This window comes from Lygodium microphyllum, chromosome 16, assembly GCF_053477565.2.
Source record: "Lygodium microphyllum isolate KBCC chromosome 16, Lygodium_microphyllum_v1.1.10, whole genome shotgun sequence".
Taxonomy (NCBI): domain Eukaryota; kingdom Viridiplantae; phylum Streptophyta; class Polypodiopsida; order Schizaeales; family Lygodiaceae; genus Lygodium; species Lygodium microphyllum.
The window spans coordinates 139346287-139361946 of NC_141150.1; the positions used below are offsets into that span (position 1 = coordinate 139346287).

A 15660-nucleotide genomic window follows, 5' to 3' on the forward strand; every position below is an offset into this window, starting at 1 on the left:
CATCAGTGAGGGTACCAAATCGGGCTGAGATGAATGGCAGCATCAATGTCTGAGAGGAGACAGAGACTGGGGTACTAAAATCTACAAGAAGTTTGTGGGAATAAGGAGAGGGGCTACTATATATAGCCCACATTAGCAAAAATTGACCAAAAGTGGCCTAAAAAAACAAGCCACTTTTGGCTTATGTGGGCTATATATATATATATATATATATATATATATAGTAGCTGCCGGCCTCCAAAAACAAACCAACTGTCCCAAAAGTGGCCGCCAATATGACACCACCCCCAAAATAGCATGCCTCCGTAAAAATGACCAGGCAGCCTCAGTAAGAGCTCATCTTGAACAACCGGAAGAGGAAGACCCAACCCTGCACAGTCCATGGAAAGAGCAACTTAAGTACAACAAGGGGTATAGCTCCAGTACTAGGGTCTACTATAACTTATATCTTGTTTTGATACTATCTATTGATGTAACAACTCTTGAGCTAGTATTTTGTAATAAACTTAGAATTAATTAGGTCTGCACAATTGTATTTAATTAGAATACGTAGCGGAAGCATAGTGGGTCCTAACCCACAGGTCTTAGAACTTAAAACTAGTTTTTCTCGAGATGAGGACATCTCGATTTCTCTAAGGGGGAGTGGATGTAATGTACCTATCTTAGCACCTTAAAGGTCAAAAAAGAAAATTGATAAAATTAATAAAAAATGTTATATATTATATTACAAGAACCATCAGAGCTCCTCGTCTTCTTTGGGTAGAGCAAGGAGAATAAACATATGTATGGATGGAAGGAGAAGGAGAAACTTTAAAGGAAAAGGAAGAACACGAATAAGGAAGAGGAAGATGAAGAGAAAGAGGTGGTGGGGGTGAGCTTGAGGCTTGAGCAACAGGTGCCCAAGGTTTGAAGCTTGAGGAGGAAAGCTTGAAGGTTGAGGGTGGAGATTGAGGTACAAGCGGGGCTGCTTTTATAGAGCCCCAGCCAAAAGAAAAGGGCTGGCCAGTAATTGTTGTCGCCTTGATAAAATGCAAACACCAATGCAGCCACCTTGCCCCAAAAGATGCCACCTGATCAAAATGCAAGCTCCACGCTGCCTCTAGATAATGCCGCCTAGGAAAGGCGCAAGGTGGGGACACTCCATATATGGCCATCTAAGCTCCAAAAGATTGTGTTTGCAGCAAATGCAAGTAGTGCTAGATGGTTGGGGTTCTCCTCTGATAAGACGTGCTCTCAGTTAGGCAATGCTACCATGTGAGAGTTCGCAACGCAAGAAAAAATACGAATACAGAAAGAGAAAGAAAACAAGAAAGAAAGTTATATTAACATCTTCGAAAGGCCAAATCGGCCTATGAGACCAAAAAGATTTTTACATCCAGGGAGTTTGGGGATTTCCCAAGTCTCAATAAAGCTATCATCTAATGCTATGATAGGCTAAGTGGAAGAAAAACCAAAAAGGAGCACATAGCTAATAGGTACGAAAGTGATATACATGCCAGATACAGTGTGGAACCGCTCATGGAGCATGATCATCCCAGAATATTTCTCACGAGTCTATCTAACATGGAGAGACTAAAGCGGTGGGGTATGGTCCCCTGGTGGCATTGTAGTATCCTTTGTATCCGCAACATGTGCCTCCTACAAGGGCGGGGGCCAGCTGGACGTGGGCGACAGATTCTAAGTCTTGTGATGGCTATATCAAGGGTGGGCCCCGGTGGCGGGGGAGGCTAGGTGGGCTGGTGGGGCCTCTATGGTGGAGAGGATAGTCGGTGCTTGGTAGAACTCTGTGATTGTGCATTGGTGGGCGGCTCCTTGTCTCCGCTCCGAGGTCTGTAGGAGGTGATCTCTGTAGCGTTGTAGCTCCAGTAGGAAAAGCCTGCTGATCTTGGAAGTCCATCACCTTGGAAAGTGACCCAAATCCCTCTCTGAACAGGCAGTGGAATCGCCCTCTGATCTCATAGTACACGAGACATCTGCATATGTAGTGTTTCTCTGTCTATGGTTCAAGCTGGCAGAGCTGGCAAATCCTGTCTTCTGGGGGGAGGGGGTTTGTACTATACCTGCTTATCTCGATCCGCAGCTAGTGTGAGGATGTGTGGATCTGTCCAATGGCGCATCGTACTCCATGAGATATGTGTGCATCCATGTAGCTTAGGCGAATAATGAACCCGAATGAGGATATGCGAATAATGAACCCGAATGGGGAACCCGAATGTGTGCATCCCAGAGTCAGTGCAGGAAAGTCACTATCTGGAAGAGAGCCTCTGCTACTATGGGCGGTGCCCCCATCTCTGCTCTGATGATCTCATGTGGCACGAAGGGCTTACTCTGGATCATATGTGATATCATAAGAACCAAGGGTCGCTCCATCTTCTCCCATCCCTTATAGACGGCCTCCCCCTTGGGCAATGGTTGGTCCTATGTGCTCCTCCTTGTGTGGTAGAGACTCGATCCCCATATGGGAACCCCATACAAAAGTACTAGCATGACCAAGGTGTCGAAGAGCAATAGCTTTCGATGCTCCTGGAGCTGTATGCGGGCACACTGGCTCTCCATTGACCCTAGGGCTGCATAGCCTCGTGTTAGTCTATCTTTTGTTGCTTTCCTCAGAGGAAAGCTCGGCCCTAAGAATGTTATCCCCAAATAGGCATATCTCTGGACCACTTCTATTGTTTCTACGCCATATGTGAAAGGGGGTACTGATCGCAGGATCCATTGGGTAGAGGTGTTAAATATCATGACCTTGGTTTTCCCCAGGTTCGCTATAAGGTCCTTGTCGTGACAAAAGGCCTGTAGTGCATCCAGATGGCACTATAATACCTCGGGGGTACTGGAGATGAGGACTATGTGGTCTGCATATAATGTTAGAATATCAAGCTCTCTCATGTGTGTTTGACACAGCTAGTCTAGCTATCTTAGTCAGGTACATTAAATAAGTCGGTGCTACTCCTGGTGTGAATGGTCTTATGACCTTAGGTTGTACTTTCACTATACAGTGTTGAATAAATGATGAAGTGTATGAGAGGAAGCATGTTGCTTCACTCTGGTTATGATATCTTTCTGTCTCCATGAATTTGAACATGGTATCAGAGCCATGAATCGGCAAAGACTGTGTGCCTGGGAGTGTGGCATTGGACTTGCAGGAGCTGAAGTCAGAGGGAAGGAGTCAACTATCATCTGCAGTGGTGAAGAGATCTGTCCTGTGGCCTTGACAACCATAGCTGGAAGCATGAAGGACTTCTTTCTGGTCTTTGTCTGGAAAGGCTTCTCAAGTAAGGTTAGTGGTAAGTCTTGAAGCCTATGCAAATGAGTATCAACACTAAAAACCAGCAGTCGTTTAAAACAAACGTGGCCTAGAAGAAAGCACAGCATGACAGGGTTGCGTCTGATGGAAGAAATGTGGATTTGGGGCAGCATTACTATGCTAAATGAAGACCATCAAGCACTTTATGAATGCTAGTTATGTACTTGAAACAACATGGTTGGCTGAAGCAACATAGGTAGCTGAAGAAAAACGAAATTTCAGAGCTGCTGAACACGTGGTCTGTTGGAATGCGCATGTCCTTCAGGAGTGGAACGACTGCAGAAACAACATACTTAACCATTTGAGCCTTCTAGAGGGGATAATAATCAAGCATTAGAGCTTGATTTGAGTGAGCTTTAATGACCAGCCCTACTGCAGATGTAAAAACGAGTTGCTGACAGGTTGCGCCTAGTTCTTGATGCCCAAAATGGGGCTGCATTGACTACTGAAGTGGACAGATTTAATTCAGCACATACTTGGCATCTTCTATGCTTGCTTGGGGGTCTCCAAATGCTCATTTGGTCATCTACAAGCTGAACTGTTTGTCTGGGCTGTACTTATCAATAGGCTGCCATTGTTGGCTGGGATTTAAGATGCAAAGCACATGTCAAGTGAAATACAGGCTGGATGCATACCAAGGAAGGTTCTTACCTTGCTATTGCCCCTGTGGGAGCTCATGTGTGAGCTGACATACAGTTGCATAGGTTTGAATAGATCGGGCTGAACAGTCATTGAAAGTACAGGGACAATTTACACTTGTATGGTCTGAGATTTGGATGCTATTTGGCATGTACACTGAGCTTGAATGTAGCATGTGATGCTTGGCAGAAGACATGTCATTTTTCTTCGTAAATTTGGAGCTTTTGGTGGCCTGATCTGAGAGTTTGTGACAGGCTGAAAACTGTCAAAAATTGCAGACATAAAGCACTCATTAGTTACTCTAGTTCTTACAAGAACTAGTTGAGTTCATTAGCCATACAGGTACTTGAAGGCTTGGTTTGTGACTGACAAATGCTTGCGCATTGGAGATTGAAGTGATGCGAATGTCTTATGGTTCATTGGGACTGAAATGAATCCCTGTTGCCAGTGCATTGGCTGTCTGGAACCTGGAATGTATTTACAACATTCGTATCTGCTGGTTATGTACTGTTGTGTGTTTTTATGCCTATGTATGGCTTGACACATGTACTAGCAGCCATCTATGAAGGTTTGGGACATGTATGACATGTATATTACTCAGTTTTGGGGTTGAAATCATTGCTGGTCACTCCCAGAATTACAGTTTTCAAACTGCATGTCTGTACCCTGGCAGTGAGGTTGGAAGAGTTTCAACTGAAGTAACTACATTGCATTTGTCTTGACTGTTTTGCTTACAGTGTATCCCACTTGTTGTGGACTGTTCTGGGGCTGCTAGAGGGTCGAAATATCCTTTTTTTTTTTGCAATTAATTGCAGAAAATTGTCACATACAGTTGTGGGCTGAAGTTTGTCAAGTTGACTTACTAGTTTGCAGGTAGTCAGGGAGTGTCTATAAAATGGCAAATGCTGATAGAACGGACAACATAACCCAGATTGTGGGAGAGAAGCTTGATAGCAATAGCAACAATTATGCAATATGGAAGTTCCGCATGGAGAACTTTCTGATAGGCAAAGGCTACTGGGAGCTTGTCACTGGAGCTGAAGCTGAACCCAGGTTGCCTACTACAGAAGAAAGACCTGCAACACAAGAACAGCTGCGAGCTCATCGACTCTGGATAGAGAGAGCACGCAGGGTTTTGCACTGGCTGTCCTTGTGTATATCAGATGCCATGGTTATGCAGATTATGAACTATCGCTCTCCAAAAGATGCATGGAACATCAAGGTCAGGTATTGTGGCACTACTACAAGTGTAAGGAAGATGTAGTTAAAGCAAAAGTTTAATAATATGGAGAGAAAGAACAGATCCATTCAGGAGTATGTAACTGAGATAAAGACTATTGCAGATCAGCTGGCATCTATTGGTTCACAGGTTGAAGATGAAGATATGGTTGCAGTGACCTTGAATGGTTTAGGTCCTGAGTACAAGTCCTTTGACACTTCAGTGTCTGTGCGGGCTGAAATGCCTGACTTTAATGAGCTGGTTGCATTATTGATTCATGAAGAGGTGAAGCTTGGCTTAGCTACAGGATCAAGCGGTTCAAAGAATAAGGATGCAATTTTTTACTTGAATCAGTGCGGCCGTAGCAACCGTGGCAGGGGTTATGGATCTGGCAGAGGAAGCCAGCAGAATGCATCCTATGGCAATCAAAATCAGCAGGCATCAAATGCAAGAGGTCGTGGAAATTTTCGAGGCAGGGGGAGATCTAACTCCCGTGGTGGCAGAGGCTCATGGCAGCAGCATCGTCAGTCAGACAATCCAAACAAAGACAAGGATTGTCATTACTACGGCAAGTATGGCCATATTGCAAAGGACTGCTGGAAGAAGCACGGGAATCAGAAGGGTAAACAGCATGGACACTATGCTACGTCCATTCAGGCAGATGATTATGGTGATCGATTGCTTGCCATGCAATATGTCAAAGATAAGATTACTGAAAAATCATCTGATGATGCAGTGTGGTACATTGACTCAGGGGCGTCAAATCACATGACCCCTCACGGTGATTGGTTCACAGATATGGTGGCTGAAAAGCATGGCTATGTATGCACAGGTGATGACACGCAGCATAGCATTGAGCATAAAGGCAAAGTGCCTCTTATGGTTCATGATGGCAGGAAGAAAAATCTTCATGATGTCTTGCATGTCCCTTCAATTACGAAAAACTTATTGTCTGTTGGTCAGATGACGGAGCAGAACTTGCAGGTTAGATTCAATAAGCATGGCTGGTTTATTGAAGAGTTTGGCGATGGCTGCAAGTTGATAGCTCATGGTCATAGGCATGACAGAATGTTTACTCTTGATGCTTCTTTGCCAGAGCTGAATTCAGCTATGTTTGCCCATGGTTCTGGCACTGTTAGGGATTTGGAAATCTGGCACAAGAGAGTGGGGCATGTCAATTTGCAAAGGTTGCAAACTATGCAGAAGAAACAGCTGGTCACAGGTTTACCCAAATTCCAATATTCAGATATTGGTCATGTATGCGAGGCTTGCCAGTTTGGTAAGCAGTCTCGATTGCTATTTGTCAGGCATGTAAGGCAGAGTACACGTCCATTGCAGTTAGTGCACTCTGATGTTTGGGGGCCAGCTCATAATGCCTCTATGGTAGGTTCCAGATACTATGTATCTTTCATTGATGACTATAGTCGCTATACCTGGCTTTACATATTGAAAATAAAATATGAGGTCTTTGCTGTTTTTCAGCAGTTCAAAGCATAGGTTGAGAAGGAATTTGAATGCTACATCTCTTGCTTGCGATCCGACAGTGGTGGGGAGTATGTATCAAATGAATTTGCTGATTTCTTGGCTGAAAATGGCATTCGTAGGCAGCTCACCTGCAGCTACACTCCGCAGCATACTATAACCTTGGTTTTCCCCAGATTCACGGTGAGGTCTTTGTCTTGGCAGAAGGCTTGTAGTGCATCCACTACCATGGGTGCTGCATTTTCACGAGAGTGTTACAATGTGTGGAATCTGGCAGGCTTTCATGCACGCAAAAAGGGTATTGTCCATGTTTCTCAAATTGATTCGAGAATGATAGCTGATGCAAGACATGTGGTCAAACGAGATCAAGAAGTTTGGGTAAAGGTTGTTTCTATGACTAGGAAGGAACTTAGTGGGTGTGACCCCCTAGCGAGACCCAATGGCGTCATGGAGGTGGCAAGAGGATGATGGTGGAGTATGGCAGGGCGGGGGGCTAACGCACGCGATAGGGCCGAGGGGAGATGCCGGGCGGGGCCGAGGGCCGAGGGCAAGGGCCCAGGGCTGAAGGCAGGGGCCGAGGAAGATGGCAAGGCTGAGGGCCGAAGGCAGGGGCCGAGGGCTGAGGACACGGGGGCCGAAGGGCAGGGGCCGAGGGCCGAGGCTGACGGGACCAAGGGCCGAAAGGGAGGGCCGAGGGCCGAGAGGTCGCAGGGCTCAGACGGGCCGAGAGGTGACGGGTCAGTGCGTGTGGAGCAGGGCCGACGGTGACGGGTCAGAGGGGAAACGAATCGGCACGAGTCCCATGGCCGACCTGATCTACTAACCTGTCCGACCTGATTTGCCACGTGGCAGCTGACGTGGCACTGATGACATGGATGCTGACATGGCACCTGCACAGTCGCCTGCTGACGTGGCAACACATCTACTTCGCACACTTTAACACTCTCGAATGGCTGCCTGGCTGGAAAATACATATGTACACAGCCTGAATGAGGAAAATGCATGTCCAGGGGATGATCTCTAACAATAACCCAAGTGTCTAGTGATCAAGTATTTCATCTAGATCCAAGAACCGTGTCATTTGGACACATACTTCTCAAGTTATGGCCAAAGGAGTGGTTATGGGACACTTGGACAACAAGCTTGACAGGGAATTATTTGATGACCTTGTGCAAATGCGGAAAGGGATTGAACAATGCTCTCTTAAGGTTGACAAGTTTGTATTGCTGAGGCTACTTCACTTTTTGAGAAGTTTTCTCTTACAACTTTCCATGATCCCAATTCAACATGGCAAGCGGATCAGCAAGTTCCAATGCAAACTTCTACTTATGGGCATCACAATTGGGACTCATCTTTTTATGGTTATCAACATGAAGACTATCATGGGCAGCTTGTGCAAGTGGACATGGACAGTCATCTTTTACAGTGCTGAGCTACCGGAGTACTTCATCAAGAGCTTGCTCACCACCATCCATGCTGTCCTCCTCCCAAAGAAAGCCAGCAAGGATGAGCTCTCAAGTATAATAATAACAGAGGAAGATGATAATGGTTCTTCTCGACGCTCATTAAAATGGATGAGCTCTCCAAAGAGATGGGAGGCCTTTTCAAGTAACAGAGTAGATGGGATGCAACTTTTACTAGCTTTTATATTTGGTGACATCTTAGCTATCTAAACTTTAGTGCAAGTTGATAAGAAAAATAGAAAGTTAGGAACACAAGACATATATAATCTAAATAACAATAATACATTGCGAAAAATTCAAACTTCTATTATATTGTGATTTTAAAAAATATTTGGAATATCTGACTAGCTTTAATTTAAAAAAACCCATAGAAGTTTTAATTATCAAAGGTGGCCCCATAATCTCACATAAACATCCACTAAAAATAAGCAAAATAAAGAGAATATGTAATATGTATGTGCAATGTAATATATTATGTAATATGTATGCGCAATGTGCATATGCCATGCAGTCTTGTAGATTATATTGAATATTCTACCTATATACACCCATATGAACCTTTTTTTTAAAGGTATAGGTACATCATACATGCATACATATGTGTACATCAGGGAGGGGGAGAGCGAGACCTTGTCCATTGTCGAGACTTGGCGTGCTGCGCAGATGAAGTACCACAGGCTCGAAAAGGTCACCGTGGTGAGACCTTTTTTGACGTGGCAGGCAAAAGATAGTTCAACTAGGACAGGCCCGATAACGGTGGGGAAATTCTGTGTTTCACCATTTCACAGTTCAACTGAGACACGTGGCACAAGCAAAGGATGCCTATTACAGAACATACATGGAAAAAGAGATGCAATGGAGATGAGATGAGCTTACCTCATGTGCGCCAGATTGGAAAATGGTGCACCCTTTCTAACTGTGCAGTTAAACTGGCTTCGCCTGCTTGGTACGTCATGTGCATGTGCAGAGGGTATGACGATGTTCACCACGAACAGCTCGTTTTTGGACTGTTATTCTTTTGGGCGCTTCTTTGTGGTCAAACCTCTTTCCCATTTTGGTCAAAGATATCTGAAATGATGTCACTGGGCCCGCGGCACCTCTCCATGTCACGGTGCAAGAAGTGTAACATCTCACTATGTTTTGAACCAGCTCTTGTTGTTGCTAGTCAATTCTTAGGATAGCTGAAGAGTCCCTTGCAAGTGATCTCTTAGGCACTTTAGTCCACTCACCAAGCTAAAGATGGGTCATTTAGTATCTTTGAGTTTGCGAGGTTGCAAATAGGTGCAAGATCTAGAGAGAGAGAGAGAGAGAGAGAGAGAGAGAGAGAGAGAACTATGGGAAATAAGATTGTTAACTCATTGGCTCTTTTATATATTTGTGTGGCATGCTAGGTTGTTTTGCTGTTGGGTATTTGAGAAGAAGCCCTAGATTCAACTTCATTTGGTTAGGCACCTCTTTCATGATATGCCCTTCCTTCCTTTTTTCTTAAAACTGCTGCAAATATCATAATAATTTGGATACTACCCACGCAATGGTAAACCCCCCCGCCCACCCTTCCCCCCTATAACGAGTCTATCGTTGTATGTAGATAACCCCTTCAAAGCTTCAAGCCCGGGGTTATTTGTGTGTTTTGTCTTGGATTTTTAGCCCTATGATGTAAGATCATGGATGTATTTTACCTTGAGGTCTATGCCCTTGGGGTGTTTTAATAGAAAATGATAATCTTCTGTGGTAAAAAAAACGGTTGCGTGCTTCTTCACAAAAAATACACATCTTGCATGCAAAGCAATGATGGCATCAACATTCCCTACAATATTCACAAAAGAGGGATAAAATATTTCCATCTACATTGTGCCAGACGTATGTGTGTGTGGGTATGCTACTCCCATTACAAATCCATAGACCGATACACACTACCATGCCAATGAAACACACTCCCACACATTTGTTCAAACTCCCATAGTAAATATCCCCATACTCTTTGCACGTGTACCTCACTTTTACATTACATTCCACTCTAAAACATACATGGACCACAGGGATACCCTTGCTAAGTAGTATTATCTCAAAACCATCTAGCATAACTTTTTAGATATCTTGCATAATTTAAGAAACCTTTATTCCTAGCTCAAACACTCAAGCAAATTTGAGCTAGGCTCAAGTCAAGAATCCAAGCTTACATGGTTGTAAAACCAAAAAAATGGAGAGATTGCGATTTTGTGGCCATATTAAAAGTTACAATGGATAGATGGATGCACCTACTTTCCTTTAGTTGAAGGATTTCTTCAATTTCATCAACCTTGGGAGCATCTTCCATAGTAGGTCCAGCAAACTTTCCCACAAAAGGGCATTGCAAACTAGCACGAAACACATTACGTATCCTTCGATGGGTTCTCGGAAAGGAGTGGGGGAGGGGGTGTGCCATGTCGTGGGGTGATGTGGGGATTTTTAGGGTTGGGTGGAGCGGGCTTTTTGGGAAGGGAGAGAGGGTGTGTGCCATGTCATGGGGGAGTGGGTTTTTTAGGGTTGGGTGGAGCGAGGTCTTTGGGAAGAGAGGGAGAGGTGTGCCATGTCGTGGGAGAGTGAGGTTTTTTGGGGTCGAGCGAAGCGATGTTTTTTGAGAGGGGGAAGGGAGATGACATGCCATGTTGTGGTGGGAGAGCGGGGTTTTTTGGGGTTGGATGCAATGGGGTTTTTTGAGGAGGGGGGTGTGCCATATCATGGGGCGTTGAGGGGTTTTTTGGGATTAGGTGGAGTGGGATTTGGGAAGGGAGAGAGGGTGTATGTCCTCTCTTCACAAAAAGGTTAAACTCGTTTGTTAACCTTATTTTTCCTATCCCTTTCCTATTGCTTTTCCTCAATCACATTTGGATCATATGTGCTACATCTACCCCACCAATTGGTGAACTACCTCCATTGACCTCAACGAAGAATTGTACATCCTTGGTCTTCTTATTTCGAACCATGATAAAGCTATGCAAGTGTAGGTGAAGGAGAGTAATCATATCTTTTTTGAACTCGCTAAAAGAAGGCATGCTTGATATTCCTATACATAATATCAACCTTCTCATCTGGTTTCATAATGGCATATATCAACCCATTTATGTGTGCCTCTAATGATCCAGACAGCTTCGTCCCTTTCCCACCAAAGACAAGCCTTATCCATAGATCTAACAACCTAATAAGTTTACCTTTTGAAAGATGGAGTCTTTCTTGAGTCACTAAAGTGGCCCTCAGTGTCTTCTCTTGAGTCTGAATTTCTGAAAGTGAGGTACCTCTCTCTCTCTCTCTCTCTCTCTCTCTCTCTCTCTCTCTCTCTCTCTCTCTCTCTCTCTCTCTCTCTCTCTGTGAATCTCAAAACGAGGCGCTCCACATCCGGGTGGTAGGGTGGAAGGAGGGAGACCAGCCCCCTGGCAGACGCCAAGAAGATTTGTGAAAATATGGGAGTAGATGACCCCAAAATAGTGGAGAATGCATGGCGCGTAGGGAAAGACCTCACCAAGGGACGGCCTCTCATCCTCAAATTCGCCAACCTGGACTCCCTACGAGCCTTCCTCTCTAGGAGGACAGCTCAAAAAGGGGAAAAGGTCTATTTGGAGGATGACCTCACACCCGCACAGGTGGCACACCGTAGGGAATGCATGCCACAGATTCTAGAAGCCCGCAAAGCAGGTAAATGGGCAGGTTACAGAGATGGTCGGGTCATCATCACAGATAAACACCAATGACGGGGCACGGCCTATGAGACACACCTGAAGTTTGCAGTGCGGAACTACAATGGAGCCATGAAGACAGATGCAGGGCTCTTCCAAGAGACCTTCACTGGCAAGGATATCATTCTACACACAGAGACCCACCAGAGCCCGGGCACTTACATACCGGAGGTGAGGGGATATAGATGGGAGACGGCATGCCACCCCAAAGCCCGATCACGAGGATACTAAGTGCAATAAAAGAGTTAAGTCTAAGAATACGAGGATATCATACACTACTCCAGCCTGGGGAACGTCATGCTGACTGGAGACTTCAATGCCCGCACAGCACAAATCATAATTCAATGAAAAACCATCATGAGCTTCTCAGACCTACTCAACCCATTCCAACATACTCCAAAACATTTCCAAACTATCCAAAAACCAATTAATCAACCAGAAAATTAAACAAAAATCACCTAAAATCCAACAAAAATATATATAAATACAATCATTTTAGCACTCAACAAAAGCTCTACTTCTCTACTTTGTCATGACTCCTACTCCTTCTAAGGTGAAACATATTCCAAACAAATGAAATAATAATTGAACATATAGGACTTTGAAAAATAAAATCTAAAAATTATAAATGGATGACAATGATATATTATTTTTAAAAATAGAAAAAGAAACCACGATAAAAAATACATCATTGAAGAAAGTAAGTCCCCACCTTTCATTTTAGGCATACTACATCTATAATAGATAACATACATGAAATTTTGTAAAAGGTGCAAAAAAATGCAAAATTACCTAAGAATAAAGGGCTCCCAAACTTTCTACAAAGGGATGCAAGTTCAAATCTTCAAGTGGCTTTACTCCACTTCAAGGATGATCAACTAGGATTTGTAGGTAATCTTAACTTTATGGGTGTCCTACACACTTCCAAGTTACATGTTGTAGTCCATCGCCTATAAGTTTAACAATTGATAATGGTTGAGGATTTCTTGCAAGGTGTCACAATGGATAGATTTGCTTCTCACTCAGCATTAAAGGAGTCATGACTACACTTCTGTCAGTGTGTGGGTTAACAAAAACACACAATCTTCTTTAGAGATTGCATAACTACAAGTTCCAATTGTTGGCGATTGTTGGTGGTTAGAAGTTCTAGTTTTCTTATTTATGATAGCTCCTCCTCACAATAAGGTGACATGTATTCCAAATTAATTTAACTCATAGATTATTTTGAATGATATGTGCTTTGGCTTTGGAATGATAATTACACATTTAGAGCTTTGAAAAATAAAACCTAAAGATGATGCGCAAATGATCTCTCATTTTAAAAGTAGAAAACACAACTACAATTTTAATAATCTAATGTTTATAAGATAAAAATACATCACACAACAACCTGAATCGCCATTTTTTATTACATGTGTACTATGGACATGAAATTATATAAATGGTTAAGTGTGTTGAGGTTGTAATGCAAATGTAAAATAATATGAGAAGATAGAGCTCTCAACTTACTATAGAGGGATGCAAGTTCAAATCTTCAAGTGGCAATCTCTCTCTCTCTCTCTCTCTCTCTCTCTCTCTCTCTCTCTCTCTCTCTCTCTCTCTCTCTCTCTCTCTTGTGTGCATGGTGACATACATACAAACACATGGGCTAGAAGTCCATACCGTATATTGTTAACTCTATATACAACATATACTTGGGGACATTCTATATATATTAGAACAAAAGGTGATCAATAACCAAAGCAATGACGATCGAACAAAAATAGAAGTATGAGTCATAATGGTATGCTTTTTCTCTACTTAGTTATTCATCATCTCAAAATTTTAACCTGAATAAAATAAACTTGAATAGATAAGGATAACTAGAGTAGAGTGAATATATGAATATAAATATGTATTTATACAATGTCAACATGTAGAAAATACAATGTACATATTCTAAAAGAAAGTTGTATGCATACAATATCAACAAAAGTTGTTGAGGGGGGCTAGCTACTGTCATCATCATTGTCGCCATTACCATGTTGCAGTGTACGATTATTACAAGGTGGCTCTGCTGTGAGGATGCAACACAAGCTCCTCGTCTATCCACCCACCGTACTCCTCCTCCCTAGCAACCACCTCTAGATCTCTCTTACCTGAATCTCATGCATTAATAAGATTGAAGTTTGATTACTCGATTATTAAAAAGTACTTAAGAAATCATTCTAGCTTGAAAATATATCTAAACATTACAAATGATACTCACAAAAGGGTGTGTTGATGGAAGTGTCCAACACTACAAGGTTCTCTATCCTCAATATTTGGTCATCTAGATCTCTACTAGAGTGGGGTACAATTGGAGTCTCTGCTCTATACAAGAATAGATCCAAAGTTTTTTTTTTTCATTTTGTCCAGTCTATATGCAGTATCTCTATTCTGTGAGAACTTAATAAGCATATACTTACAAGAGTGGCTATGAAGCCATGAAGTTAGCTCCCTAATGTTGAATGCCTTTTACCATGCCCTTGATGTAGATTAATGATTAGTGCATCCTTATCTTTAGTCTTATAGTTCTTGAATAGTTATTGACTTGCTATTTCAATATCCTTGCCTTGAGCATACCACTTATCACCTACTTTTCTTGCATTCACTTGATAAAACATGAGAGCACATGGAGTTAAGTTCAAGAGTTGAGATTTTGGAAAATAAAAAATTAACCTCAGCTTTTTGTCCCTTATTGATATAGCAGTTTGTTAGCCTAGTGGTTAATTATTGCTCCCTCCCCACACAAAAGATATTGCAATGTTTCCTAGCATTATAGGGATACTGATCTTGTGGCATGCATGACTTTTTAAGAAAATATTTTAATACCTTCTACCATATACAACAATTATAATGATGCGCATTAGGAGAAATATGGACTCTCTTTTTTGCCCCTTAAGGGGTTTCTCTCACCTCTCTCTCTCTAAAAAGAGATTCCAAAATAATATTATAAAAAGAGATCTTCTACAATCAAGCAAATCTCATTTTTGTGTTTTCAATAGATTTCACCTATTATTTTATTCCCAAACTGCAGGATAAGGTCACTTTTTCTCAAAATCCTCATAACTAAAAAAATACAATTCTATTTTTCCTAAAAACGTAGCCAATCATTCTTTAATGCCCTCATGACTTTTCAATCATTCTCATTCTCGCTTCTTCAAAGGGCGGAAGTTAAAAAACAATATAAAATGACGTACACATCATATTTTAAGATTATTTTTTACCCAGAGACACCTTTGTGACTCGAGAGTTTCCTTGTAAATTTTCATCTTTTTTGGACAAGTATATACCTATTTCTGGGCATTTTTTCATTCCCTCAGAAAGCTCTAGTTTTGTCCCAATTTTTGTGCATTCTTCTCTTTCCCTCTAGAATATGGTTTCTTGCATACGAGTTCTTCTGAAGCAGCATTGAGGAGTAGTTTTGATACCATTTGTTGAAATCAAATAATCTCTATCTACAACACACTCTACCCTGCTACAAGCCATCGTCCTCTTCAGAAATATGCAGTAAGAAATCTCCGTCTTCAACAGTCTATACTACAAGCAATCCAGTGATCATGGAGGTATCTTTATTTTTTTAATCTTTGTGATGTTATTATTCTTCACAGTTGTTGTTCAGTCCTTAAGCATCAATTCATAGAGAGAGAGAGAGAGGGGAGAGAGAGAGAGGAGGGGAGAAGGGGGGGACAGAGAGGACTATGTGAGATGAACAAAGAAAATAAGTGATAGAGTGACAGATAGTAAATTAGGGCAGAAGATAAGATGATGTTATTGTTTTCCACTAGCCAAGCTTCAGTATGAATGTGTTTAGGGTTT

General features: G+C 42.4%; 1 pseudogene; it reads right to left on the reverse strand.

Moving 5' to 3' along the window:
* LOC148023498 (putative pre-mRNA-splicing factor ATP-dependent RNA helicase DEAH5) overlaps positions 1-15660 on the reverse strand; it is a 98508-nt pseudogene that overhangs the window by 1758 nt on the left and 81090 nt on the right.